Source organism: Rhinichthys klamathensis, unplaced genomic scaffold (genome assembly GCF_029890125.1).
Source record: "Rhinichthys klamathensis goyatoka isolate OS25496 unplaced genomic scaffold, OSU_Roscu_1.1 h1tg000013l_1, whole genome shotgun sequence".
Classification (NCBI taxonomy): Eukaryota; Metazoa; Chordata; class Actinopteri; order Cypriniformes; family Leuciscidae; genus Rhinichthys; species Rhinichthys klamathensis.
The window spans coordinates 331392-358687 of NW_026606565.1; the positions used below are offsets into that span (position 1 = coordinate 331392).

The 27296-nt window shown below is 38.2% G+C and overlaps 1 protein-coding gene across 1 annotated transcript in view; it reads left to right on the forward strand.

Annotated features, from left to right (window-relative positions):
- Positions 1-7497: 7497 nt before the first annotated feature.
- LOC130104057 (glutamate receptor ionotropic, NMDA 2D) overlaps positions 7498-27296 on the forward strand; it is an 86892-nt gene continuing 67093 nt past the window's right edge. The window contains exon 1 of the mRNA XM_056270451.1: positions 7498-7922. The gene's annotated coding sequence lies outside the window, so the exon portion shown is untranslated. The remainder of the gene's footprint in view (positions 7923-27296) is intronic.

The following is a 27296-nucleotide window of genomic DNA, read 5'->3' on the forward strand; positions in this document are numbered from 1 at the left end:
TTCTTGCTTGCTTTAGCCATGTTCTTGCAGGTTTCTTTTGCCAAATTGGACTAATTACCATATTTAAATTAATTTAATTGGGGGAGGAGACTTGGTGGGGCGTTGTGCTCGTGCATGTGCGCTCAATTTTACGTTAATTGGGATGTACAAAGAGAATATGCGTGGGATCCTTCGTACGCAGAGATTCATACATCTGCTTTTTTTTGTGCGTACGCACATTTACAGCTTTGTCCGTACGCAATGTTTTAGAATGAATTCAACGCAAGTCTTTGTACATGAGGCCCCTGGGGTCTCCATTATAAAGCGTGCGTATGCACAAAACGAGGCTGGAAACGTACGTACGCCAGTTTCCAAAGGTTGTGATCTATAAAAAACAAACTTGACGGGAGAATGTGCGCACCTTTAAGCAAACTTTGAGCCGTGCGTACACACGTTTCGGAGACGGAGCAGTTTGGCGGCACCGATGGTGAGCTGGAGCTAAATTTCTTTTTGGTCACTTTTAGACCGAAAATATAAAGAAAATTATACATACAGTATACAGAAAGATAATACAAATATAATTTCACTCACCAAGCCTATCACATGAAGCACACATCCATCCCTTTTTAAATGTCCATCTCTTTGTTAAATATCCATCCCTTTGTTCTTTAGTGAAACTGACGCAGCCTATCTAAAACCGTAAATCTTCATTATAATCATAAATACAGTGTTTTGTGAAATATGTTCACAATAACAGTTTAAATAAATAAAACTATGTTTTACTTCTGATATAAACATTTAGATTAAATACGCCATTCTGATGAATGGAGTTAGACACTTAAATTACATGAAATCATTACTGAGAAGTTACAACATTTTTTTATATTCAATAAATAGAAATATTTGTTGTGGATGCAATGCTTTCAAACACTTTTCCTCTGGCATGCTGTGTTTTTAATGTTTTAACTACAGAGATAATTGCTTATCATGATAATAGCAGATTGTCTGAGAAAATAGTTTCACAAGGTCTATCTGTTTCCATTAAAAATATAAATCAATTAAAAATACTCTTTGGCCAGAGGAAAAGATTGAGAAAAACTACTAAATTATTTTTTATTAATGTAACTAATGTGACGACACATCCGTATTTCATATTTTCCAAATGTCTTGTACCGTTAAACATGTTATCACATGGATGAATAATCATATGCAAATGATATGCAGATGAGGATATGCATAGTAAAACTAGGTGTTGTAAGCTCCACATATGGTTGTTTCGGGGAGGAGACGCATGTGCGCACAATCTTCCGCTGAATGGGATTTATAAAGTGAATTCTGCGCTGGTTCTGGCGTACGCACGGTTTTATAAGTCAGAATATTTGTTTGCGTATGCCATTTTTGGCTTTCGGACGCACGTACACTTTTAGTAAGGATTCTACGCACAGTTTTATAAATGAGACCCCTGAACTGTCAATGCTCCCCCTTTCCAATATAATGTAATCAAGCAGGTTATATGTGTTTTTCATTATTATTATTATTTGTATTATTATTTTTATTGATAGTTTAGAACAGTGGGGTGGCACAAAGAGTGCCCAAGTTTTTTTTTTTTTAAGTCGTCATGAAATCAAATTTTACCATTCGTATTTATTATGTAATATTGTAGTGTTTATTATAAATGATTTATCTGTGCACTTCATTATTTTTTTTTAATTCATGTACCCTTATAATCTTTAATCAAATACGTTACCCTTCCCTCCCCCCTCGAAACGACTTCTCTTCTCTTCCGGTCAACTATTACTAGAGGGCGTGGCAATTGAGGTCTGTCTCGTTTCCCAACCTCCAACGATCCAATCAATTCCCGAAGGACGGAATCAAGCCCCGCCCTACATTTTTTTCTAATTTCAGAAGCCGTTTCACTCGGAAACACGCCACAATAAGGAAAAAAGGACAATCTCATCTTCCGTTTCATGACGACTTTAAATGCATTTATTTATTTTGTTCACATTTTGTGTTTTCAGTTTGTACAGCATTTTGGGACCATGTTTACAAAATTAACAAAATGAAAAGATTTCATTTCTTGGTTGATTCCCTTATTTAAAGTCGAGATTAAATGATGAACGTCAAAATGCAAAAGAAAAGATCTGTCACTAGCAGAGTGTAGCGGCTTATCGAAAAAGAAAAAATGGAGGGCGGAGACTTGCTTCTGTCTTGATTCACTAGTTGTTGATTAGATTTTGAGATTTGGACATTTTAAAAATGTTGCATTGATGTAGTCAGGCCCTTGTAGATGTAGATTTTTCACTTGTCGCCTGTCACTGACGTAATATACGCGTTATCCCTGGTTTCCGCTCGTGCAGTATGAGCATGCATAGTAACCATGGCGACAGACGTGGACAACAGCGTTACTTCTAGCTGCACGCTCACGCTATTGTTGTTGTTTCGTTCAAACATTATGGACCATGGCAAGCTGACTTTGGGGAAAAAAGGAGAACTAAAACGAGGATCAATATCAGCGTGACATTTTCTCGATGCCGAGAGCTCCACGTCCGCGACTAAATTCGACTTGACAGAGCTCTTACATGTACTTTATTAGACAGGTGAGCAAATGTAACGTTACATAAAACTAATCAATGTTATAACGTTATAGTTTAACATGATGAAATGTTAGAATATGATCAGTATGTTATTCTAATGTTGATCTAGCTTACTGCTAGTCTCATACAGCCAACAAACACATAGAATAACATTATAACTTTCACCACACTCAAATGCAGTTTAGTGTGATAGTGTAGAGCAAGTGAAACAGCGCTGCGTTATCTCACAAGCTTCATTCGTCAAATAAACTGTCCTGTGTGAATAGTAATTCAGCACTTCCGGGTAGTTCAGTAGAATTAAATGTCCTTATTCCTTTATATCCGCAGGACTTGCGTGTGACGCTGATATCTCTCTCTCATTAGCAATCGCGCCCTGCTTCATACCACAGTCATGTTAAAAACATCACTGTATTCACTCATCCATAAGCATTATTAGATCCATAAGCTTGACGACAATTTCCATAATTCAACTGGAATTTTGCGTCATCAACCTACGCCTTTGTTATTGTAAGATGTTAGCGACCCCTAGCGGCGAAAAAAATGACATATTGTATCTTTAAGTTCAATCAGTCAACTCATCCCTTGTTTTCTTTAAAAAAAAATCAAGGTTTCCAATGGAAAGCCGCTTACAATGGAAGTGAATGAGGCCAAAGATTTAGAAGAAATGTGAAGCTTATCATTTTATAAAAGCATGTACAATAATTTTTCTGTTATGACACTTGTTTTTGTTTTGTTTTTTTGAGCTGTTAAGCTGTTAAAATATTTTTTACACCCATTTCAGGGTTTATGGCATTTCGTTGTCTTGGACAATTGGACAACTTTATTCAAAATAGGATCACCCCTCCACGCACACGCATTCAAATCATGTTAACACATTGTTCTGTCGCTTTATTTTTGAAACAGTGGGTATTTTAATGTTTACGGATTGGCCCCATTCACTTCCATTGTCAGTTTCCCCAAGTGGAAATTCTTTTTTCTAGTAATCAACATTATGCCACAAATGCTGTCAGCAACACTTTATTTTATGGTCCAATACTCACTATTTACTAGTTGCTTATTAGCATGCTTATTACTAGGATATTGGCTGTTTATTAGTACTTATAAAGCACATATTAATGCCTTATTCTGCATGACCATATTCTACATCCCCTACCCAATACCTAAACTTAACTACCTTACTAACTATTAATAAACAGTAATTAGGAGTTTATTGAGGCCAAAGTTAATAGTTAGTTAAGAGCGATAATTGGACCCTAATCTAATGTGTGACCATGCTTAACTAGTACTGTACCCAGAATATTCCTTAAACATAAACCGGAGTGGATAGAACAAATGTTCACTTCGTAATGGCTGGGGCTCTGCATCTTTAGACCGCTATAGAGTACTGATTGGTTGGGCCTTTTAACTGATATATCTGAGAACTTGGCACACACTGGGATAAAGCCCAAACCCCTGGTGTTCTGGATGATGAAGGGCTTTCCAATCTTCTCATCGAATCTCTATCCGACCCTGTCGAATACCTCTCGAGAAAGAAGCATCTTGAAACATGCGGCATCATGCCATCATTATCTGTGGGTGAAGCTGTTCGTTGAGAGTAATACGGTTTAAATGGAATCATAAGTGATCAGAGAAATGACCGCGGGGACTGAAGGCTCTTGTGGCTTCCATCAGCTCCTTTTGAACCCTCTGACTATACTGTACCAACACAAGCGAGGAGTCTTAAAGAATTATTCATTCAAAGTCTTTAGATATTCACAAATGTGGATACTTGAAAAACGGTGGTGTACATTTGCGCTTGTTGCGATAATTAGCTCGGGATTACAATGCCCATCATTTACCGCCTGTGAAAATGAATGTGACGTTCTGTAGCGCTTTATTTCTTTGCTGAAAGCCTAATTTCGAGTCTACGTTTAACACAGGCCCAGTCAAAGTTCAGTTCAGTCTCACTGTGAGAGGGGGGAAAAATTATCTTTAAGAGGAAGAAAATTTATTCAAGAAATGAAATGTAGCGGATTTGAACGGAGCCGTTCTGCGAGGGCACCGTAAAGGATTAGCCCTATTCTTCTCAGAAGGTCGCTGACAGCTATTGCGCGAAAGTACTTGGTTATTTTCTATTACAGCTAGGACTGAGAAGAAATTCAATCGTCGTCGAGGTCTCCCAGTGCGAAAGGAAAGTCTGTGTGGCACTGCTGAATAGGGCTCTCACTCTCTCCATCTTCCCTCAGGCAGTCTCTCTCTTTAGTTCTCCTATTAGTTTCTTCTGCACTTCTCCCTCACGTCTGCTTGTTTTATCCGACACTAATGCCAGATGCCATGTCGTAGTCCGTATTATTATCCCAAGGCCTGTACGAACCTTCAATATGATTCCTATAAGGCCCAGTGTGTGCCTCTGGGACTGCTGCCTGATTCCTCCATCTACTATTTACTTGATTAAATGGGATTTTTCTTTATCAACTCTAATCAGACTTTGCGAGGAGTCGAAGACAGAATGAAAGAAACGCCTACAGAGAGAGAAAAAGAGGAACTGAGAGCGAGGGCAGGAGGGAGCGTAGCCTTTGCATTCCCCAATCTGATTTGATGGGATTTACTTGTGACTATCAATGTTTACTCATCTGTTGTGCTCTGAGCTGTAACCCAAACAACAGGACACATATACAAAGAGTGAGACCGAGAGAGAGAAAGAGGGTGAAAAGGGTGTGAACATAAATTCCACTGAATGAAACTTGTTAACATGCCCTCACTTCAGTCACACTCAGTCACTTTGACAGTTTATGTTGCGAACCATTCAACTGACATCTGTCGCTGGCCAATGAGATTCAGACTGATGATTGATATGTGGGTTTGTGCAACCTGACAACTACAACACTGGTTCCCTTGTTCTCTCACAACAATTATTGTTATGACCTGGGTAGATTTGAACCAGTCCATTTGTATGAAAAAAAAAAAAAAATGATTCTGTTATGATTTACTCCCCCCCCCCCCATATTGTTCCAAATCTGTATGGCTTTCTTTCTTCTGTGGAAAAACATTTCAGCTTAATTTTCAATGGGGTCCAATACAACATTGACGCCCTTGAATTTCATTGGCCTTTCCACAGAAGAAAGTCATACAGGTTTAAAACATTATGAGGGAAATTATAATCATAATGGAACTTTTATATTTGGTTGAACACTCCCTTTAAATTGGGATGTATAGTTTACACTTGGGGCTTAGTAACTGGCAAGTTTGTACTTCATTCGGTTGCACCATGTAGTCTTGCAGTAAGCATATTTTTCTATTTTCTATGTTATAGATCTTTATGTGAACAAACGTTTTTTTTTTTTTTTTTACCTTTATAATGTTTAATCAAAATGTTATATTGGGACCTTCCAGTGAAAAGGAAAAATTATCTCTATTAGTGATGTATACAGGACTTTTGAATGCGACGCCCAGTTCTTAAAATAAAATCAGCAGCCGGTGCATAGAAGTCCTCTCCATAGATTTAATCCTTTTTTTTTTTTTTTTTTTTTTTATAAATCTTTACTCTCAGATCAGATGTGTCACAATACAGAAGGAAAGATCTGTTGCTACTTCCATTTTATCATAACTTGACAGTTCACCCAAAAATGGAAAACTCTGTCATCGTTTATACTCACCGGCCCTCATGTCGTTCAAAACAAATATTTTTTATCAATAACTGTAAGGGAAGACTTGGCTACGGTTGTAAACAAAAATGAAAGTAATGTGTGGCATAATATGAAATGTACGTTTATTTGTCAAATAAACCTTATGCACCAGGGAAACAAGCGGACAGCCATCTTTTGAATTTTGTGTTTGAACTTAAAGTTGCTTATTTATCATATAACTTACAACTGGCCCGTGTTCTTTTAAGGGCCTGATAATAATAACTAATTACTTGTCTTTAAGAATGAAGCAGATATGAATTAACTTTAATTGCACTGCATTAATTTGTTTTTGACTGTTATATCCAGTACATTCTCTTGCACAGACATGATGCTGATAGATTTAGTTAGTGGAGATGAGGAAATGGATCAGTAGTTTAGTTTATGCTTTAAAACGCTGGTTCTCAACCCTGTTCCTGGAGGGCCCCCAACAGTACTCACTTTGGATGTCTCCCAAATCAAACACACCTGATTAAAGTCGTCAGCTCATTAGTAGAGTACTCCAAGACTTTAAATGGGTGTGTTAGATGGGAGACATCCAAAATGTGTAGCGTTCAGGGGCCTCCAGGAACAGGGTTGGAAACGACTGCTTTAAATGGCTGAACGGTATTTCATCAATAGCGCTGCGTCACGCTGGGATTCAGTCAGTGACCTTCTGAAAAAAACATTGACCATTTATCATCAGAGCTCACTAAATGAAACACAGAGTGTCGGTATTAATCATGGGCGATTGAGTTATTGGTTTATTAATCGATTGACAAGCGACCACTTCCAGTAGACCACAGATATAAAAAGAGAGGTAGAAAATCTAACCGGTGAAATAATAAAAGCACTTAACGAAGAAAAAATATTATTTTAAAATAATGTATTAACACGGTGACTGCAGCTCAAGCTACTTTTCCCGGCATAAGCAACGGTAACTCACTCTCCAGAACATGCGCGCGCGCTCACGGTCGGTGCGTATTTCCCCCCCTGTCTTTGCTGTATGGATACACGCGTGTCTAGTGAAACGGATGGACTGCGTTACGGACACACACCTCTCCGTTTTGCTCGAAGAAGCAGAAGTGGCGACGCGGCTCCATTGATTCGCAGTACGGGATGATGGGAGGGGAGAGAGACACGGACGGGGGCTGCGGGGGGCATGCAACAGAGGACTGAGTGGCTCTAGTAAATATTTATATTGCATGATGATATGCGCGAGCGAAAGGAGGAGGTGTGTGTGCGCGATAGCGTGAGTGTGTGTGTGGAGTGGGAGAGAGAGTGAGAGGCAGAGGAAGAGACCTCGAGCCACCCAGTTATTAATATTATTCCACACCGCTAAGTTTAGCATTCAACACGTGTCGCAAGTGATGGAGAGCGAGGGAGAGAGAGAGAAGCGGGAGGCGCGCGCGCGCTTGAGAGAGGGAGTTTGACGGTTGACGGTTGCTAGGTGACGAGGCGCATATACTGAATTTTAACAAAAGAGCGGAGAGAGAGAGAGTGGGAGAGAGGAGCGAGAGAGAGAGGAGGGAGCGGGAGATAGGTGGAGAGAGAGAGAGAGAGCTCGCGAAATTGAATACATGTAGAATATATATATTTCTAGGTGTATTTCCCCCGGAGAAGCCGCAAAAAGGATACCTCGAGGGGAATGATGTGAAGAGAATGGAGGGCCGAAAGGAGAGAGGGGGGACAGGCGCGTGAAAACACAGTAAGTAACAGTTTAATGAATACTGCTGTGTTTTTGCACGGACTTGACTGCGTGGAGCGAGGAGACATGGCACTGACAGTGCACCGGCGGCTTCGGGTGAGGGTAACGTTACTGGAAAAGATGGATGGCACGCGAAAGATAGATGGATACGGCCGGCGCGCGCTGGGGTTTGACCCTTCTGTCATTGCTGCACGCGCGCACATATGCCAGTGCTTATAAGCCCACTTGTTCCTCAGTGAAACGGCACATACTTAGACTTTTCTTGCTCTCTCACTGCACAGATACGCACAGAGGTTACAGCAACACGCGAAAACGCACGCGCCTGGAAACGGCACTGAGACACGCGCAGTCTGCGGGCACAATTAGTGATTTTCATAAAAACAACAACTGTGAAGCAACTGAATATTAAAACGTGTTTAAAATGCTGCTTCGGTGCGGCTAATGATCGTGTCGATGCGCCGCGCTGTCAGGCAGCTCGTCTCCAGTTGTGCTGCGGATTTATCAATTTTACTGAGCACAGTTTTCAGTGTCTCACAGTGTGTGTTTGATATTCTTGGTGTTTCAGTGCCATGCGAGCGTATTTACATATAGCATATCCTATTTATTTTCGAGTATTTTTGATAATAATTTAAATGGGAAGACAGTGAATTGAAATATCTCAATACACCAATTGCTGTCGTTCTTCAAAGTCTGGCCATTTGCTTTTTAATAGTTGGGTAAGAAATCAGTGAGATTTATGAGCAGCGCTCATTATGTTAATTTCATATGAGCCCATCATAGGCCCACAGTTTTCCTCCTGCGATATGAATCAAACCGTTGGCGTTTAGATGAAGTAAAATCATTTATGTGGGGCTTCTGCTTCATATTCTGTAATAAGTTTTACTCCCTCCTTGCGCCAAACTTATTAAAGCTGTTAAGATGGAGCCTGGAGTCCTGCAGAGGGAATGTGAGGTCTTAATGTAGACCAAGACAGGCCTGAGATCAGTGCTGGCATACATCATACACAGAAAACATTTGAGTTCAATTATATGTTTTAGTGTACTAGCAGCTTGTTGTGCAACGTGACCTTTCATAAGCTTCACGCTGTACTGATTTGCTATCTTGAGACTCTTTTCACATACAGTATATCTGCTATAGGTGAGAAAAGATTATGACCTCCAAAAAAAGCACATTTATTGAACAAGGCATGTTGTGGATACTAGGCACGCAAATCACCAAGGACCACACACACACACACACACACTGCAGTACTGTAATGCGCACAGTAATGTTAATGTGTTGCCTTCAGTGTCAATATAGCTTCACTCCAGCGGTCTGTCTTACAGCTGCTTTCCAGGCTTTACTGTAGAGGGAGGGGGAGTGCACTTATAAAGAAGGAGGGAGAGTGAAAGAATGAAAGAGTATAGAATGAAAGAAGGTGAGAGACTATAATGCACTGAAGAGGAGGATGTAGCAGAGGTGTGGATACAGATGAAGCTGGATGGGGAGGAGAAGACTCTTCTTAGACAGAAATACAGTGAAGGATGGGGAAAAGAGAAATACAGTGCAAACAGAATGAGGGAGTGAGAGGAGGAAATGAAGGAGAGGAAGAAAGCAAGAAGAGGAATTGAATATCTGAGACTGAACATGGTTGGAGGGCTCAGACAGAAAGATGAGAGCAGCTTGAATCAACGTTTGCATTTCTCTTTTCCTCTTTCTCCTTTTTCTGTTTCAGCGCATTGATTCTTTATCTTCTCCTTTACCTTTGCTCTCTATCCTCTCTATCATTCCCTCTCGGGTTTTCCGGCTCTAGAGTATTGCTGCTTTTTTAACATCTCTTTTTTTCTGTTGGATCCCTCTCTTCAGCGTTTCTGTATTACTCTCTTCATCTGATTACTTTCCTCTCTTTTTTTTTGTTCACATAGCTGTGTTGATGAGTCCAGCATGCCCCAAACTGCATCCAACTCCCTCTCAGTATCCTCCGTTCACTTAAATGTGACTAATTAAGGTAAAGCTCGTTAACACAGAACATCAATTAGTCTTTAACGAGATCATAGGCTGGTGTTTGAAAGAGATTACATTGCTCCCCTCTCCCCCGACTCCCCAGAGGTTAGACTGGCTCGCTATTGATAAAGGCCATTCTAATTTACATTAGACCTCAGACGCAGTTTGGGTGCTTGGGGTCAGATGGAGAAAGCACGTGGGACACCGCAGTTGCTCCGACATTGAGAGTGAGACCCAAATAAAGCAGCCCACCCTGTCTCACACACAGAGCTATTGCTGCGTTAGGGCCGTTTACAGAACATTGAAAGCATTTTTTATTTTAAAAACACATGATGCTGCAGTGGAATGACAAAAAAAGGTCTAGAGACACATTTTTTTGTACTTCTTTTAACTTATGGAAGCCGTTTTCCGCCACATATGATGCTTTGACTAAAATACAAAAAAAAAATTTATAAGAGTTAAGTCATGTCATAAGTGTGAGAAATCAGAATTGACAAAAATAGTCAAAATTGTTATATTAAACAAGTATGAGATACTAAGAGATGAGTCGAAATCGACAGAAAGTCAAAATTCTGAGATGTCACAATTATGACAAAAAAATCATCTACAATGTCATCATTTTCATTCAAGTTTCATAATTAATTTTAATAATTTTTATAACAAAAATATCTGACTTTTCATTTCATAATGATTTTTTATTCTATTATAATGTGTTTTTGATGTTGTCTTAGGATTTAGTTATTTGTATTGAATAATTATGACTTTTTATGTCTTAATTATGATTTACCAAATCATTTTTTATGTGGCTAAAATTGGGATTCCATATTAACTTGAGTGTCGTGTTAATTTAGAATAACGTCTCATTTGCAAGACGCAGCAAAAGACGTGAGCGCAATAGTCAAACATGCCTGTCTAACAAACATTTTTAAAAGCATTTTGTGTAAACGGCACCTTAGTGTTATACAGCTGAGGCCAAGTGGTAGTAAAGGAGCAATGGAAGGAGGTGGAGAAGGAGGAAAATAAAAAGGAGAGTGTTTCTATGAAACAGAAGGGAAACAGAAGCGACTTTTAACAAGAAAGACGGAAATGTTAGCATAATAAGAGGAAACGTTGACACAGAAAGTGTAGCACTCAGTGGCATCCTGTTCTAATCAGCCATGAGTTTCCACAGGAAGCCGAGTCTTCCCTTTCACCCATCTCCACGGTTACCGTAACCACGGATATTTCGGTCTAACTACAACTGCGGTCCTGTACAGTTACCACGGAAATCCCTGCAAGACTTCCCTCGTTTCCATAGACAATTCACCTGACAGCTTAACGTGAGCTCGCTGACACTGTGTGAGATCACGGCGTCTCTTGATTCATTCATCTCTGATATCCAATCAAAGACCTGTCCATAAAACGCTATTGACACATGTAAACTAACAACGGCTGAAAATCAAGCCAGTGTGGGCCTTGCTTTCCCCCTGAGGAGGTCTCTAGTGATAAGACAGGTATTGTGATGCTGTTTCTGTGAAGTGGAGAGGTGCAGAGATGTGTATAGCAGCTGTTGGATGAAACAAGATGAGATTCAGGGGCAGTGAAATGACACGGATAATGGTGGACCAGGCTGAGGAGACATTTTGGGCTGTATGTATTCAAGGTGCTGATTGATCATACTGACAGATTTCTGTTCAGTATGTTAACCCTCTGGGGACCAGAGTGTTTTTGGGGCCCTTGGGATGTTTTGACATGCACTGACATTTGTGCTTTTTTCAGTTATTTATAAACATGTTAATGGCAAAGGTGTAAATTCACTCTATATAGCACAAACTTGGCTACCATGAGATCTGAGCAACATGTATGTACATGTTTGTATTTTTAATAGAATAATGTTTATGCGTGGTTATTGAAAAAAATAAAAATGAAAGTTGCTGAAATAAGACCACAAAACACATATTGATTATTTCTTCACAAGACTTTTGAAAATTGTATCACATAGCCTAGAATATTTGCTCCAAAACTATGTGAGAATCATCCTGACTACTCATTCAGATAAGTCAATAAAGTCTTTTACATTTTTAATGACGTGTTTTGTTTGAGAAAGCTTTATGCAGGAGGCTTGATCTCTCATTAATATGTATGGCATTCCACACCTGAGAAAGACAAAGACCCTCCCATAATGGCCCTATTAGGTGCTATCAGGCCATATCATTACAGGAGCCTTGCACAAAGAATGAGGAGATTTAAAAAAGAATGGCTTTTAGATTGTTTGGATATTATAAGGAAAATACAGGGTGCATACGTCTGGACACTTCTATCACACACCCTTCACCATATAGACATGGTTTTATTTCAGTTCAAAGTTAGAGTTGGAAACATCTTGAAAAGAAAATTGTCTTTCTCCATAAATGTCTTAGTTTGATCATACATATTTCAAAGTTGAGGATTCATTATTTTGATATAGCTTGAACAAACACTATAACATCTTGGTTGATTAGTTTATTGACAAAACATACTATATATTTAACATATGAGCAGAAACTCCTAAAAAAGCTTATTTGATGTCTATTTTAGAGTAAAAACTTTATCCAAAACGAGTCAACGAAATGTTGTCTGTTATTTAGTCTGTAACAGTGCGTATCTGTGCGTTCATTCATTCATTCACACACACACACACAAACTGTGTGACACAAACATGATTCACATTTAACAGTATGCTATTTTTCCGTTTACAGACACTACGTTATTCTATATCGCGATTAGAACAAAGCACTTGCAAAAAACACTTACTTCTCAGCTGAATCTGTTCATCCTCGAAGTGAAAATAACCCAGTGGTAAATGTCCCAGGATTGTTCCACATATAGCCGCGCAAGACGACAGTAGATTAATCTGACTAAAAAATAATGTGTGTTTTCAGAGTTCATGGGCGTTAACGCGTCTCAATGTGTTGCTTCACATATTTGCGTTTGAATAGCGCGTGCTCTCCGTAGGCGTGTCACATTACCACAGATAATCAGCTGAGAGAACGATAATGAGATGGGCTGACACGTCTCTCTTTTTATATAGATGACATAAACGGAGAATAATAATTTTAGTTTTGAATCGGATCATTTAAAAGTACAAACTCAAATGATTTAAAAGATATATTGCTTATGGCTGGGTGAATAGTATTAGCTGAGTTGTGTTGAAGATTAGAGACGTGCTCCAGAAAAAAAGTTCACGGTGACCGAGAGGCAGAACGCACACCCTGTTTATTTTCTTTATTTTACAAAAGCACAATATTTTATTTCGATTGTATGTGGGCACATAAAAAAGTAGACATTTAACAGATTATTTTCTCATATTTCTTAACTCTATATGAACAGAAATGATGGTAGTACTTTAAGTCTATTTTTCTGCTATGTGAAAAAAAACGAGCAAAACGCGCCGGCGCGTTTCTGGTCCCCAGAGGGTTAATGGAGAAGAAGGAGGACAAGAAATATGGCATGCTTTTACCTGACACAGATCTAGAAAATATTACACAGCTGAAATATTTTTGTTTAGATCAAGGCAAGAACAGAAATGGTTCATTGATGAATGAATGAATGAATGAGGCATTTATATAGGTCTTTCATATGTACTACTGTACACCCAAAGCGCTGTACAATCATATCAGGGGATCTCTCCTCAACCACCGCCATATTCACCATGAGTTTGATAACTTTTAGTTTCGCAGATGTTTTTGAAATGGACTACATACAGGTGCTTAGTTTTTCTTTCAGTATGCCTAATAGAGTGCTCATTCCAGTTTTCTTTTAGTAGCCTTGGTTCCAGAAGTATTTTTACCATTGAGATTTCTAAAGTCTTCTTTAAAGAGTTAAAAGCCAGGAATGTAATCTAATAAGCACTACAATATAACTTAAGTTACTTATTTAAAATAAATTTGTATTTTTTGGGAATGAGTGTGTGTAATTTATGTTGTTGAGCAAAACGCCCAAGTGTCGTAACCTTATGTTTAGCACATACCTTATTTTACTCATTAATTGAAAAACCCCATTTAAAAAAATCCCAAGGGATCCACTGGCGAATCAGTCTTCTGGGTTTTGACATCATCCCTGCACCACTCTATAGTCGTGTTACTTACTATGCTAAAACTGTTAAGAACAACAGACTTCAAAAGTGAGGAGTGCTACATTTGCACATTTTGTTATATGAATTACAGTTGCATAATATCTTGCGCCCGTTGATCGTGTACTTGTGTTATTATGCCTTTAAAACTAAACATTTGGTATACTCTGATATATTAAATGTTGCTACAAATTTTGCTGATTTTAATATGACATAAATATAACTAAATGTGAAAAGGATAGTTCACCACCCCCCATTGATTCATTAACTCATCCTTATGTCATTCCAAAGCTGGATGCTCCAAAGAAGACAGAAAGTCAAACAGGTTTGGAATGACTGACATGAGGGTGAGTGAGTAGGCTACATAAAATCCCTTGTTTTGGGTAAACTAGGCCTATCCCTTACCATAATATGAAGTACATATTATGTTTTCTGACACATATAAAATAGGTTTCTAAAAATAAAATGTATATCTAGGCCTATATGTCATGAAGTCAGGGCTGAGTAATAATTTGGACCAGCAATAAATCCTCATTTTTTTACCCCTTCAAAATACCATGTTTCATTATTACACTTATTTGAGTTTTAATCCTCCTCACCTGTAATTTTTTTTAAATTGTTTTTGAATTGTGATAAATGTAGGTATGAAGTAGAAATATCCATGTAGTGTAGATTGTTTGCTCAGATACCTGTTCAAAGTATTCACCTTCAGTCCAGCTGTGCGTGTGTGTGTCTGTGTGTGAGAGAGAAGGAGAGATAGGGAAAGACAGAGAAAGAGATTGTAAGTGTAATCAAGCATGTGATGCACAGGTGTGCATGTTGGTGCATCAGTAATGTAATGTTGCTGCAGGCCTATATGAGCAGTGCTGTTACATCCGTGCAACGCCGTCTGATTGTAACAACTGTTTGCCATGTAGTTTAAATATCATAAATTATTAATATCTTTATGTGGCTTTAGGGTCTGGCATTTTTTAATCCTATCCTGTTTACCCTTTGTACATGTGTGTTTAGGAATGCTGCCTGCATTTAGTTTTTAAATATCTATAGATACACTGTCTAAATGATTGAAGAGAGGAGGGTGTTTTTGCGTTATTACAGCCATAATTTGCTGGTTAACTCACAGCATGGTGTGCTGAGCACGAGAGAAACTGTCTCATTGGGCAACAACTGTCATCTGTTTCAAAGAAATAGGACAACGCAAGGCTGCATTTATGAAATGATGCATTAATTTAAACTCTGTGCTACTCTGACACAGAGTTTTTTTGTTTGTTTTTTGCTTTGTTGCCTCAGTGAAGTTTTCCCAACAACTTTCATTAAAAGTACAGGAATTATGACCTCCCATTGCTTTTTTAGACTCTCTCTCTCTCTCTCTCTCTCTCTCTCTCTCTCTCTCTCTCTCTCTCTCTCTCTCTCTCTCTCTCTCTCTCTCTCTCTCTCTCTCTCTCTCTCTCTCTCTCTCTCTCTCTCTCTCTCTCTCTCTCTCTCTCTCTCTCTCTCTCTCTCTCTCTCTCTCTCTCTCTCTCTCATCATCATCATCTCTTTCTTCCCACCACACATGGTAATTAGGGGTAACTGCACATAAGCAACCTAGAGAGATTTACCTTGAGTCTAATATACATACTAATAGCATAGTACTTTGCATGCTTAATAAGCTCAATACAGTCACAAAACTAAGACGATGGGCGTGGCCTCAGTCTGGATTCTGATCAGTCGGCATTAATAAAAAAAGAATATTAATCATATGCTGTTGCCTTTAAAGGGATAGCTCACCCAAAAGAGATTCAAATGAGAGTTCTATCATCATTTACTCAGCCTCATGTTGTTCCAAACCCAAAATATTTTTGTTCATCTTTGTTTTTTTTTATGGATACCAGAGAAATATCTGTCCGTTACAAACTTTCAAGCTTCAAAAAGTTTGTAAATTCATAAAAACATATATATATATTGTGTGGTTTAATCCAAGTATCTGAAGAGACTATCACTTTATATGATGAACAGATTTAATTTATTATTTTATTCACAAATACACATTGATCAATGCACATACATATCCTTGTGTAAAATAAATATATTTTAGCATACTATTCTGTAATTACTAAAAAAAAATACACTTTAAAACAGGGGTATTCAATTTAAGTTCCAATAGGTCTGGTCTCTATATTTCATTCCAAGCGGAGGTCCGGACAATACTTTTTTGGAAAAGTTATACATTTCCATCGGGGCAGCCGTTGTACTTTGTAAAAGAAACACTCCTAAATACTCAAAATAGTCATCACAGATGAGAATCTTGAGTCCTGAGTATTTTGATGTCTGATATTTTTGATGTCTGCCAAAAAAGTAAATATTTCTTCCAATTGAAAATGAACATTACAAGTTAAGATTAGTTTTAAAAACCCATAAGACCTCTGCTAATTTTCGGAACACAAATTAAGATGAAATCCGAGACCTTTCTGATCCCCCATACAGAAACGCAATTACGACTTTCAAGGCCCGGGAAAGTAGTGAAGATATTGCTAAAATAGTCCATGTGACTACAGTGGTTCAACCTTAATTTTATGAAGCGACGAGAAAACATTTTGGACCAAACAAACAAACAAAAATAACAACTTTATTCAACAATTTCTTCTCTTCCTTGTCAGTCTCTAATGCTGTTCGCATTGTGTAAACAGCGCTTCCAGGTTCAATGTCAGAACACCAGAATTAATATTGATAAAATATTAATTGCTGCAGTCTATTTAAAAATGTTTAATTAATTTGAAAAAAAAAGGGGTTTTAATGAATGATTACTTTGAATGAATGAATGAATGAATGAATGATTAACACAGAAATAACAATAGTGTGGTTCAAAACTGCTTTCTCTGGGTCAGTGGCAGCGCGAACACCGATTTGAATGTTCCGGTATGATTTTGTCAAAGGTTTAGGCACAGGCGAATCGTTGTCATTTATAATAAAGGTTGCGTGTGCGTTTGAATCGAGATCGTGATCTTTTAGCGATTAATCATGATGCTCTAGTGAGAACTGATGGATTTGAAATGTTGTAAAAGCGACATTTATTTTTATACACTATAGGCGTTTTTATTACTCAACAGGTGAGTAAGGTATTTTTTTGGAGATTAAACGAAAGTCGGCACACTGTTCAATAAATTGATTCTTTGAAAGCAGCAGTGGCAATCTATTGAGATGATTCTTTGGAAGCAGCAGTGGCAGTGTACTGACTTTGGTTTACTCTCTAGTGAAGTGCTTGATCTGATCGCGCACCTGTCTTAAGTTTTCTGGATGTGTGCATATTGAATAAGGTATTTTATTGAACAGAAAAATTGCCATATGTAGCTCTTTAACAGTTCATTGTAAAGCATTCTAATCTATTGTAAAGGGTCATTTAATTTTGGTTGCTGTGCTGGAATTTATTTTCAAGGATGTACCGTGACTATTAATGGGGGCCACAGTAACGTCTTCAGCTAATCAGATTGAGATCCTTTCCATCTAAACTATAGATGGATATATACAGTATAGATATAAACTAGCCTATCTCTTAAGCCTAGTAGTAAATGTTTTTTGAGCAGTAGGATAATCTCTCTCTCTTTTTGTTTAGCTATGAGAAAGAAGTGAACCATATTCATCCGTAAAGTGACAGAGCCGAAGCACAACCAAAACAATGTTCTTCTGCAAAATGAATGCAGTTTTGTTTTTTAACTGCTAGAGGCCTAAAAGTTACATAGTGCACCTTTAAAATAGATTGCCATTAAATGTAATATTGAACAACACACTTAAAACTAAAATGAAGTGCTTTACATGTGCTTTTAGTAGGCTATGTTATTCAATACAGAAAAATAAGAACAAACATTAAGGTCTGTTCTTGCATGTCAAGAAAGTACGGTTGTGCTTTCATGTTTTGTATTTGATGTGCTCTGTTTGCGTTGTTCAATATTGATTTGTGAATAAATTAAATCTGTTCATCATATAGCCTAGCCTAAAGCAATTGTGTCTCCTCAGACTTGGATTAAACGGTTTGATTCATAGATTACTTTTATGATGTCATTATGAACTTTTTGAAGTGCCAAATTTTTGGTGTAATGGTTCTTCAATGGAAGGGTAGGAATCTGTCAGGTTTCATTAAAAATATCTTAATTTGTGCTTCGAAGATGAACCAAAGTCTTGGGGGTTTAAAACAACATGAGGGTGAGGTAATGACAGAATTTTTCATTTTTGGCCGAACTATCCATTTCATATTATTTAGTAATTTTCCCCTTTTATTTAAGTTGTGATGATTTTTAATTCAGCTCACGCCTCCCTGTTTCTTCATTAACGATTCACGACACCTTGTAACATGCAAGCAAACTGACATTTCCACAACAGCACAAATGACCCAATAATGCCACATGGCGGGAGTCGGTGTTACCTGTAAAACAATCCAAACCGTGCATGTTTCATAGGAGTCGTGTCAAAGATTGAAAGTCCACGACAGGCTTTTTGTCATGTTAACAACATTCCCATTGACCTTTAATAATGACCATGTCAAACAAAGAGTCACGGCGCTTGCACAGGGAAGGGCAGATGAGGCCAATAACACGACCATTTCCGATTACATTTACATTTATTTTCTTGGCAGACGCTCTTCTACCAAAGTGATTTGCAAGAGGTTGCGTGCGTTGCATCCATAGACTGTAAAAAATCGCTACAAACCACAGCATGTTTGTGTGTGTCTGTGCGATGGAGTACTGGGGTGCACATGAGTGTAAGTGTCATTATGCCGTGTGCCATGTGAGCACATGTGCTCACTATTACCAATTTTATAATGTATGTCTGTGTGCGAGCGCGTGTGTGTGTGGTTGCCCTGCGCATCTGTGTCTGAAATTACATGTTAGTTGGTAAAGCCAAGTGTTCTCTTGCAAGTGTATGTTTGTGTGTGTGTGTGTGTGTGTGTGTTGAGGCGGGCACAGGAGGAAGCTGACAGCTGTGAGAGTGTATCAGTGTCCATGAAGATTGTGTTGATGTGCACAGTGTGTATCCGGCTTCTTTTCTGGCACCCGGTGTGTGTGAGGACTGGCCAGATGTGGTGTGAAAGCATGTGTGTGTGACTGATTGAGAGAGTGTAATTTGATGCGTGTCCTTATTTCCAATCCAAGTTGTCGTTGCGGATATGTAGACGAAACTTCGCAAACAATTTGGTCTGTTTTAAGAGTGGAGGTTAGTTCCAGAGAGTCTCTGTTTGTAGATCAGTTCACACAAGTGAAACGACCGTTTATTTAAAGTGCATTTTTATATTGGTCTAATCGAAAATCATGGTTTTCAGTTTAAACTTACTTGCATAGAAACACTATTTTCACTTGACATTTTCAGCTTTACTGACTGCAGAAATGATTGTGGGTTTTATTAATTGTATTTGATTAAAGCTGCTGTCCGTAACTTTTTTGGGTTAAAAATTATCCAAAATAATAATAATTAAAAAAAACATAACCAGCCAGTGTTCAAAAATATCTGCTTGCTTTTGCCCGATTCAAAACGGTTAGCTTGTAATAATGATTTTAATTCCAGTGGTACTGGTGGATTTCCACGGGAAATTCGAGCATGTCTTTGCGTCATTACGTCACATCTGTACACATAAAGAAGGCGTCCCGGCTAGTCGGCTATATTGCGTGAGGATGTTGGAGGTGGACATTTTTAGCCTTTTCTCACAGCATTAAATAATTAAACTTATGGCGGATCCAGAAAGGTTCAAACGACAATCACCAGTGACAACTGGACATTCACCACTTGTAAAAACCCAAATAATTCGGACTTCGGAGTGGGTAACGTTAGAGAAAAAAGAGACTGCAACTGGCCCATGCGAAAACAAGGATAAACATCGGTTCAAAACGGACGCAGAGACGGCGTTTTTTCTTTTAGGACAGGTAAGACATTTCAATAGTTCAATCGTGTAACAGTAGCACACTTGTTCGCTTAATTCACACAGTTACGGAGTTTCCTGTCTTTATTCGTTTAGCTATTATGGTAAATATTTTGTGCTAGCTATGAGAGGGAGCAATTCACCTCTACTCCAAGCAAACCAAACCGGCCTCCTCCGAAATTATATATAGTTTTAAATATGCATCGGATTACAGATACGTGTTTTTTTTCTTTTCTTTTTTCTCAAAGAAAACCAGTAAAGAAACATTAATTTATTGGTATGACAATTAGAAATTAGACTGCACAGAAATAGAAACTGAACTACAGGGTAATCATAATACACATTAAATGTAGTCACAATGCTGATGTTGATAATTTGAGAACAAAGTATAATTTGAAAGGTTTGACGCGATCGTTATATTTAATCAGCACGATTTACTGCAAGGCTTTCCCCCCTTAGTTGATGTGGATGTTACTTACTTGTTCAGATGACATTTTCCGATGAAAATTCGTATGTTGTCATGGTCATACTGTAGGCCTACTTCCAAAAGTAGAATGTGTGATTCTGAATGCCAGTTTCCACATCGGCGCGGTGACTGACAGACTCGCAGTCTCAAAACATTGTGTTCATCCGCGCTGTTTCATGCCGATGTGCAACTCACGCAAAGTTAATAATTCCGCGAATAACTGCAATTACAGATTTCAAACAGAGATGGCGACAAAGAGGAAAAATGCCGGACTGCAGCTTTAATTTACACATTTTTGGTACATAACAGAAACCATGACAGATACATATACTTTTAAAAAGACATCACATTATAAAAAGTATAAAACATTTTTTTTATAAAGTAAACTAAATTAAACATTGTCTAACAAAATGTTTCATGTTATATAGCTTTTGTTTATGGTGAAATTAAGTTAAGTAAAAAGCCCCAAAAATGTTATATTGATATATTGTATTTATAGATGCATATAGATTAATATTAAAGATTATAAGATTAATATTAAATCAAAACGTAAGATTTTAAACTAAATAATAAATATAATTTGAGAAACTAATTAATTTTGCTGTAACAAATTATAGAGTATTTTTCCAAAGTATAATTTTTTTCTTCAGGGTCCGTCCGCATTGTTTTACTATGTGTGTGTTGAGTGTTATTATGCAGCTGTTGTCAGTGAAGCTCCCTCCTCACAGCGGTGTGTGTCTGAGAGGTGTGAGGAGGGATGCTTTAAGACTGCTGGCTTTCAGCTCGAGCTCACCTCCTCCTTCATCTCCTCTCATCAGCACCTCCCACTCATCCTGTGCCACTCCACTGGCTCCCAATCCTTTCTCCCCCCCACCGCACTGAACAGATAGGAGCTCTACATTCACTTTGGCTCATGTAGAACTGTAACCGCCTTTCATTTTTGGATGCTCATCAGATGCTTCATTAGGTTTTTTGAAAGACTTCATTCTCGGTTTGCCAAAAATGTAAAACAATATGCTTGTTTGGGCTGCCCTCTGAATAAAACCACATAGCGAAACATGACAATCATTTGATTTTGTGATAATCATCACAAAAAAATGAAAACAAAACAAAAACACTCTAGTTGATTGATACGATTCAATGACTGGGTCAATGACATGTTACTGTGAGAGTGTCCTTGATAAATGTGAGGAATAATCTTTTTTAAAAGTTTGTAGTTTTAAGTTTGTACCAAGTTATTTTTATTCATGTTGGTTTCATATTGTTTTGAAAAACGATTATACAATTTTCAAAAAGAGTTGAATTTATTTACCGTTACTCTAAAAAATATAGCCTACTGTTTGTGGAAAAATATTAGGAGACCTTTGCAAAATTAGAAATATATATATATAGTAGGCCTATATATTACAAATCATGAATTATTAATTTGTAGTTTTGGGGGGAGTCGCACCACATGACATTTTATAACTTGAACTTGCCTGCCTTGTCATAAAAAGGTCAAATTATCTGATAGTTTAATATTTACAGGCTACTTATTTACAATCATGAGGGTCATCACATGTTGCTTGGTTGCACTACAGTATCTGACTTTGATTTGGTGTACAAACGTTTTTCAAATACTAAGCACTAAAGAGGCTTTGTTAAAATATTTTTTTCTAAGAAATAAATAATAATAAAAATATGGTAACCTATTTAAGGTTTTAATATTAAGATTTTGTTTCAGTGAGGGTGCTTTTCTTAATTAAGACATCAGGACAATGTGTATTCAATGCCATTGCATTTTTAATGAGTATAGTATTGGAGGTAATTTAAAGATGTAGACAAAAAAAATTGTGTTGTGTTGTTGACCTGACTGTTATGATATCATTGCATCTAAATCTGTGTGTTTTTGCTGGATAATGGTCTTTTTGCACTGTAGCGCTCAGCGAAGAGGCCACTCTCCCTGATGGATTGCATCTCCTGGCTTGCTTATTTCCCCCGCTCTCAGGAAGTCGGGTCTCTTTCTCCAGGGCAATTTCCACTTTAAATCTCAATCATATTCAAATGGTAGAGTGGCACAACACAGGGCCACTGTTTTTTATATATTTTTTTATTAAACCCCCAACCAAGTTAATGAGGTTTTTCAGGTTTTTTTAAATGAAACCGTGCGATTAATCTAGGCAACCAATGAATAGCTAATGCTCATGGTAGGTAGTCAATTATCTGTGGATAGAGGCAGGAGGAGGCCATTCCTGGTCATTTATAATTAAATTTTAGTTAAGAGTCGGTTTGAGTGCCCTGTATCTTTAGAGGAGCTTTGATTCAACAGCTGAAGCTTAACTTACACGCATCATTTACCGCTGTTGTTTAGTGCTAACAATCTTTTAAAGCTGCAATAAATCAGCTTCTATAGTTAAATCCACCTGTACAAGGAAAAAGGAAATTCAACGACCAACACTTGTTAAAGAAATCCATATCCTGCCTTGAGGTGCTCAGATTCTTTGTGGGTTATACAGAAGCTAGGATCTTCTGAGGGCTGGTGGTGTTATAGAGGGTGAAGTCGGATCTTAGGGCAGACGCTGCCCAACGGCTCATAGATTTTGGATGGTGTATGATCCAAGTTGACTCACGGCATTTCCCTCGGTGTGTCCTTAGAACGGGTCTAATCCTTAAAACACTCCATTGTGCTTGACAGAAAGGCAGGATGCAGGATCTCAGTGGGGCCTGGAAGCTTAAGGGATGTGCTGGTTGAGCCAACCCCAGACAGGGCACCATGTAGAGACCGCCACGGAGGTTCGTGGCGCTGAACTCCTACTCGAGGGTCCTCGGAGCCAGCTGCCGGCTGGTAGCAGTTTCCAGGAGCCCATTCATCAATGCAGAGCCTCTGAGTAGCAGCCAAATTTCAACCTAGGCTCAATGGAAAAATGTGCCTCTACCTACATTTTTGCAAAACTCCAAAAACGTACCTATACATGCAATTCACTGCAGTTTCAAGCTGAAATTACCACTAGTGGTGGTATAACACATGCAATTTTTAATCCTTTTCACTCAAATTATGATTACACGGGCAGATTATAAATGAATAAAGAGTTATTTTCATGCAGTTCCTTGCACAATATTATTTTGTGACTTCAAAACACTTTTACCATACTGGATGATTTTTAAACTAATAGGCCTACATGTTGACATTTGCATCAGATTAAAGGGGCCGTAGGTGATTCTCTACAGAAACATTTTTTGTTATGCTGGTTGAAAGTCTCCTCATATCCTGATGTCGTCTGTGGAAGGCGCAGGGCCATAAAATGTCCGTTCAATCGTTGCGTTCGGTCCGAACTGTCCTATAGCATGTGTTCCCTGTCAGTCAACCACAAACCACTGCGCAGGCTGTTCATAGTAATAAGTTCACATAATAAGTCATCAGCGTGTTCACTTACGCTGTGCAGACAGAGCGAGAATGGCAGGCAAGCAGCAACAACGTAACTTTCCTTCTAAACCGAAAACAAGTGGCACTGGCAACTCACATTTTCTCACTCTCTCCCACTCTCTTCCCACTCAACAACAAGTGGCAACTTCCTGCATCTAATTCTGTTTTTAAGAATTTGTTTACGTTTGGTATTGTAGTACTGTTACTCACTGTACTATGTAGTTTTCTCACTAGTGAATGACACATGATGTATTGGAGTAACGTTGTCTCTGGTCTTCTGGGCTGTGCACATTCATGCCTTCAGGAGGCATGGCTTTGGACGGCGATTTGCAGGGAGGGTGGGACGTACACTTTTACTGCTATCGGGCTAAAGTTAGCATTTTCCCAGATGTCCTACAGCACCTTTAACTATGAGTCGCTGTAAAAGAGCTCAAAAGACTTGTGGAAGCAAGCTTAAATGGCATGGTTGCTTCAACAAATGCCTTTTATCCCATCACTTTTGTGACACTGTGAGTTAGGTTTAGGGTAGGGTTTAGGTGGTACGTTATTTTTTAATGCGATAGAGTATTAACCCATTAGCGACACTCACTGGACATTTCATTTCCGAACTGATTGCATGATACACAATATATGCAACAACCAATGTAATAAAATGTTGCCAGATTCACGTTAATCTATTTCAGATAAAACTGAACACAGTTTTAGAGCCACTCATGCAACATTTCAATTTGAAAGTGTTGCAAAATGTGCAAGAAGCAATGTAATATCATTTTGCATAAATGTTGCTTGAGGCATGCTTTTTCAATGAGCCTGGGTTGGAAAATGTTGGTTACCATAGTTGGTGAAAATTGGGCGGAGACATGACATGACATGATGTTGTTTGAGGGGCTGTTTTTTAATAAAATCGAGTGCAAGGATGTTTCATAAGGTAAATAAAGCAAGGTGAATTAAGAGCATCGTTTTTTTGTAAATGCAGTGAATGAATTGCAGGGGATCTATTTTATTAGAATGGCTTGTGAAATTGTTCTTTCCTTATGGACGGGAAACTTGTTTTCTCAGCATGGATAAATTGGGCAAATTAATGTATTTGGCTTAGCTTGTTACAGTATGTTAATTGAGGCCATGGGGGTTGTTTTTAGTGAATGGAAGTTATTAGGGTGCTGATTTATGAATGGGAGGATTCAAAGGTGTTTCTTTGTTTTGTGAATGGGGACAGAGGAGCCTGTTGGATCGAATCGACTCAGGATAACCACGAAAATGTGCACGTTTGAGGCAGAGGCACGGTGTGATCAGCTGGCAAACTACACAAGAACATAGTGTTCTTCAACCTTTAAAGCAGTTCAGGGCCTCCAAACATAAGGCAGAAAGAGAGTGGGAAAATGTGAGAGAGAAAGTGAGCAAAAATGCTGCATAGCGGGCTGTGTGGAAAGGCCAGCTCAAACATTTCTCATTTCAGCTCTCAGGTTTTCCAGAATGAATTGAGAAAAATGATTCACACTGAGATTGTTTTTTTTTCTATAATGTTGTTCTTGTTTATTTGTTCAGATGTGGCTGCTGTTTCAAACATCTCTGCATCCTGCCTTCATCAGTGAAATAAATTACGAGATAATGAGAAAGAGGCTGCCATCGAGGCTCTGCTATTTCTGACACTGAATGTTGTGCTGGTTTTGAGTCACAATGAAGGAAAGTGGAATGGTTATTATTTAAGACCAATATCAACATTTCCTAAGATTTCCCGTTTTCAGGACAACAACAAAAAAGTCTGTCAACTGGCTGCTCATTTTTCATGTATTTGTATTGAATTTATTTGATGTAGACACAAATGTGGTTCCAAAACCTACTCTGTCTGAAATTGCATACTCAGTAGGTTATTTTAATGAAGAACTTACTGCATCTGTTAAACTTTTGTTTTAATGTTATGAATGTTTGTAGTATGAATGAAATCCAGACCCGCCATGTTGGCTCTGTTGTGATCTATGCTATGGTGTTGCTTCTCTGCCATTCATGACTCTTCTCCTGTGGCCTTATGGGATGGTAAAATATCAAATGCGCACTCCAGAATCATGTCGGAATTAGTAGGTCAATGATATTTTCACCTACCGTTTTTTTGAAAACTATATAGCAGGGAATGGGGTTGGCAAACGGACTAGTGCTACCAGTAACAATCGGTATTAAAAATAAAGTTGATGGTACCATATTTTCTGCAGTACAGAGTATATTCGGTACCCGCTGAAAGACGCTGCTTTTAAACGCTCACTTTCATGTTTGTTTGAATGCTCTCTGTGAGTCATAGGTTTCTGTTTACAGAGTGTTTTTTATAAGTGTTGAGAGTTATAGCCAATCACAATCATATCTGTTGAGCATGTGAATGCAGTGGCCTATCAGAGAGCTAGTCAGTAAGTTGGTCAGAATCCACTTAACACCGCTGTCCAACGCGAGCTGCACGCTAGTGAATCATTTCATTATAACCAACAAAGTCAGTATAAACACAATGTATATAAGAGATTCGTTGCTTTTTTATTATAATGAGAGCTTTAGCGAGAGTGTAGAATTCAGTGATTTCAGTGACACTATAGAAGCCTTAGGGCCGGTTCACACAGAACGTGTTTTTGCTGTAAAAAACGCAAGATGCATGTCAAGTCAAGTCAAGTCATCTTCATTTATATAGCGCTTTTAACAATGGATTGTTTCAAAGCAGCTTTACAGAGATAAACATATAATTTAAGGTAACAGATTGTTTTGGCGTTATAGCGGTTCTTGAATAATGTTACTTCCAGCTAAAGTTAACTTTGATTGATTCTCCTCCGTCGAAATGATCAGACTTTAAACGCGAACCTGTGATTAACGCTGACGGCGTTCACATGCTCATTCAGAATTCTGCATGTCAGTGGAACAAAAAAAAAGAAAGATGCATCTAAAGATGTGTTTTTTAATAGTTTTTAACTCATTTTAATTTGAGCGCCGCTTTTTTTAGAATGTCAATTCCATAATGCACTGAAATGAGCTCAGTGAACTAAATTTAAGATGGCAGAGAAGTGAGAGAAATGTTTACCAATTTATAGTTAACTTATAATATAATTTAATTTATTAATGAAATATTATAATTTAATACTGAAAAATATAATACTAATATACACTCACCTAAAGGATTATTAGGAACACCTGTTCAATTTCTCATTAATGCAATTATCTAACCCACCAATCACATGGCAGTTGCTTCAATGCATTTAGGGGTGTGGTCCTGGTCAAGACAATCTCCTGAACTCCAAACTGAATGTCAGAATGGGAAAGAAAGGTGATTTAAGCAATTTTGAGCGTGGCATGGTTGTTGGTGCCAGACGGGCCGGTCTGAGTATTTCACAATCTGCTCAGTTACTGGTATTTTCACGCACAACCATTTCTAGAGTTTACAAAGAATGGTGTGAAAAGGGAAAAACATCCAGTATGTGGCAGTCCTGTGGGCGAAAATGCCTTGTTGATGCTAGAGGTCAGAGGAGAATGGGCCGACTGATTCAAGCTGATAGAAGAGCAACTTTGACTGAAAT